This window comes from Triticum aestivum, chromosome 5A (genome assembly GCF_018294505.1).
Source record: "Triticum aestivum cultivar Chinese Spring chromosome 5A, IWGSC CS RefSeq v2.1, whole genome shotgun sequence".
Lineage (NCBI taxonomy): Eukaryota > Viridiplantae > Streptophyta > Magnoliopsida > Poales > Poaceae > Triticum > Triticum aestivum.
Window position 1 is genome coordinate 521,763,539 of NC_057806.1, and position 4,459 is coordinate 521,767,997.

Consider the following 4,459-nt stretch of genomic DNA (forward strand, 5'->3'; position numbering starts at 1 on the left):
TGCGGCGGCCAAAACAGTTGATGCAACAGATGGATCTGCCGCGGGGCGGCACGACGGTGGCAGGGGGCTTGAATCCGACGCAAGGCGGTGCCGGCGGAATTGAAGGTAGCACCGCCGCGCGGAGGCAACAATTGTGGGGTTGAAATTTTACCCTGCGGTTGGGTTGGGTGTGGTCGTTGTTTTGTTTTGCGGCAGTCGGGCAACTACTTTATATTTACAACATTTGGGGCGATATGGGGCTGCCTCGTTTTCTTTTGCATCATCATATAGAATAGGGCGTGTCGGAGTAGTGTTTTTGGGTCCAACTGCCTGAAAATGGTTCTTGGGCACTAGCCCTACTTTGCATCATGTGTTGAAAATGCTCTTAGGGCAACTCCAACGCAGATCACCAAATCACTTGTAAATGTTTTGACTAGATCGTCCAGACATTTTTAGCCATCCAACGACGATCATCAAATTTGTCCAGACCGGTCCAGACATCCAAAATTTCACAAACCGTCACCAATCAGTATGTCTGCCACGTCGGACTTCGATGCCCTGGACTCACCTATAACTCATCTCTCTTCGTGTTGTCCCGACATTCACCAGGGGGGCGGAGCCCGAGAAGCCTACTTTTGCGCTCCACATTCAACCCGTCGCTCCATCTATCCCAGCTATTTAAGTCGGGCTGCCACACCCCAAAACTCTACCCCTCTAAGCCCTTTTCTCACTATCTGAGACACCATTCAACCACCTGTTCACCCCTCACATTCATGTCTGTCGTTCGCCGTCGCGATGGCCCGGTCCTATGCCATGTGGTACAGGAGCTCAGAGGAGGAGGAGGAGGAGGGCGACCCATGGCCATGGTGGAGATCGCCATGGAGTAGGAGCATGCACCCGCGTCGCTGGAGGAGCCGATAGTGTCCGGGTTCATCATGCTTCAGGCGAGGTGACACTATGACCAGGTGTTGGAGGAGGAGAAGGAGCAGGCGCACGCACCAATGGAGGAGCCACCAATGGACGTGTTCAAGATGTTGGGGAATGTTGCATGGGAAACAAAAAATTTCCTACGCTCACCAAGATCGATCTAGGAGATGAACAACTACGAGAGGAGAGATTGCATCTACATACCCTTGTAGATCGCTAAGCGGAAGCGTTAAGAAACGCGGTTGATGTAGTTGAACGTCTTCGGAATCCAATCACGATCCGTCCATGAACTCCCGATCAAGTGCCGAACGAACAACACCTCTGAGTTTAGCACACGTGCGGCTCGGCGGCGTCCTCTCCTTCTTGATCCAGCAAGTGAGAGAGAGGAGGTAGATGAGATCTGAACCAACACGACGGTGTGGTGGTGGTGGTTGATACGTCTCCAACGTATCTATAATTTTTGATTGCTCCATGCTATATTATCTACTGTTTTGGACAATATTGGACTTTATTATCCACTTCTATATTATTTTTGGGACTAACCTATTAACCAGAGGCCCAGCCCAGAATTGTTGTTTTTTGCCTATTTCAGTGTTTCGAAGAAAAGGATATCAAACAGAGTCGAAACGGAATGAAACCAACTAGAGAAGTTATATTTGGAAGGAAAGCTACCGGAAAAACTTGGAGTGCACGTCAGGAAAGAGATGAGGAAGCCACGAGGTAGGGGGCACGCCCTCCACCCTCATGGGCCCCTCGTGGCTGCCCTGACGTACTTCTTTCACCCATATATACCCACGTACCCTAAAGCTTCCGAAGAACAGAATAGATCGGGAGTTCCGCCGCCGCAAGCCTCTGTAGCCACCAAAACCCAATCGGGACCCTGTTCCGGCACCCTGCCAGAGGGGGGGACCCTCACCGGTGGCCATCTTCATCATCCCGGCACTCTCCATGACGAGGAGGGAGTAGTTCACCCTCGGGGCTGAGGGTATGTACCAGTAGCTATGTGTTTGATCTCTCTCTCTCTCGTGTTCTTGATTTGGCACGATCTTGATGTATCACGAGCTTTGCTATTATAGTTGGATCTTATGTTTCTTCTCCCCCTCTACTCTCTTGTAATGGATTGAGTTTTCCCTTTGAAGTAATCTTATCGGATTGAGTCTTTAATGATTTGAGAACACTTGATGTATGTCTTGTCGTGCATATCTGTGGTGACAATGGGATATCACATGATTCACTTGATGTATGTTTTGGTGGTCAACTTGCGGGTTCCGTCCATGAACCTATGCATAGGGGTTGGCACATGTTTTCGTCTTGATTCTCCGGTAGAAACTTTGGGGCACTCTTTGAGGTTCTATGTGTTGGTTGAATAGATGAATCTGAGATTGTGTGATGCATATCGTATAATCATACCCACGGATACTTGAGGTGACATTGGAGTATCTAGGTGACATTAGAGTTTTGGTTGATTTGGGTCTTAAGGTGTTAATCTAGTACTAACTCTAGGGTTGTTTGTGACACTTATAGGAATAGCCCAACGGATTGATTGGAAATGATAACTTTGAGGTGGTTTCGTACCCTACCATAATCCCTTCGTTTGTTCTCCGCTACTAGTGACTTTGGAGTGACTCTTTGTTGCGTGTTGAGGGATAGTTATATGATCCAATTATATTATTATTGTTGAGAGAACTTGCACTAGTGAAAGTATGAACCCTAGGCCTTGTTTCAACGCATTGCAATACTGTTTACGCTCACTTTTATCGCTTGTTACCTTGCTGTTTTTATATTTTCAGATTACAAAAACCTATATCTACCATCCATATTGCACTTGTATCACCATCTCTTTGCCGAACTAGTGCACCTATACAATTTACCATTGTATTGGATGTGTTGGAGACACAAGAGACTCTTTGTTATTTGGTTGCAGGGTTGCTTGAGAGAGACCATCTTCATCCTATGCCTCCCACGGATTGATAAACCTTAGGTCATCCACTTGAGGGGAATTTGCTACTGTCCTACAAACCTCTGCACTTGGAGTCCCAACAACGTCTACAAGAAGAAGGTTGTGTAGTAGACATCAAGCTCTTTTTTGGCGCCGTTGCCGGGGAGGTGAGTGCTTGAAGGTATATCTTTAGATCTTGCAATCAAATCTTTTTCTTTCTTGTTTTAGCACTAGTTTAGTTTATAAAAGAAAACTACAAAAAAATGAAATTGAGTTTACCTCATACGCTTCATCTTTTTAATATCTTTCGTGAGTATGATGGAAAGAAAAATTGTGCCAAAGTGTTAGAAGAAGAATGCATTAAAATGTTTGGCACTAAATCTTTGCATGATGAGCATGATTGCAATGTTATTAGTATGAACTCCTTGAATATCCATGGTACTAATGATGATTGCACTAGTTATGATGAAAATCCTCCTATAAACATGTCAATTTTTGTGGAGTGCATTGGGTTTGCAAGTACACACCAAATAGGGAAGATAGATATTGCAAGAGGCATAAGTACTTAAAAACTAAATTGTTGCAGGAAAGTCTTGATGATTGCGCTGAAAGATTCAATATTTATCGCGCACCTTGTGAACTTTGCAATGAACATGGTCATTCAAAGCTCCAATGCTATTTGTTTCATGATCAAGTCATGTCCAAATATTGTGATAATTTGATTACCCTTGAGCATCATAAAGAGCTTAGCCTTCTTTTGGGGTATGAGGAAATGAAACGTATAATTGAGGGTATTCCAAAATTTAATCTTGATAGATTTCTTAATTTTGATCTAGAGAAGATTTATATGTATCGTGTGGTGAATTGTATTGAAAATCCTTATATTGCCAATTACATAAAGAAAAGAAAACAAATAAAAGATGAAGAGAACACTAACGAAAGGGAAGAGACTTCCCAATATCCTCCTATTATTTCTTATGATGAATCAGGTAACGAGGAGGAGCCTTCCACTCAACCAATCTCTTTAATAAGGAGCTCCAAAAAGAGGATTGAACCCACACATGATGTGGTGAAGAAGAAGAAAAGAAAAAGGAAGAGAGGTAAAAAGGTATCTCTCCCAAATAAGGTTGCTCCTATTATTGTTGTGCCTCATGAAAATGAACCAAAAATAATAGTGGAAGATGATGCACTTGATGATGATCCAGTTATGCCTATTGCTGTTGTGATTATTTTGATTGGGAGGATAATGATACTTCTTATGATCTTGAAAATCTTTTTGGCACTTGCTTGGAATATGATAATTGCTATACTATTGGTGCTATCCAATTAATGATGAGAGTGATTATGCTTATGATATGAAAAGGCCCAAGCTTGGGGAAGCTATGTTTAATGAAGATGACGTATTTGAGAATATATTTGCTGCAATTAATGTTTGTCCCAAGCTTGAGGATGCTATGTTTAATGAAGACTATATTTTTAGCCTCTCAAGTTTTGATATGCAAAGTTGTTATGATGATAGCATGCCTTCTACCTATGATGATTATATTTATGAAAGTGGGTTTGGAAGAGTGTCAACTTTAGGAAGTAATGATCCCACTATTTTGGAGGATGTTG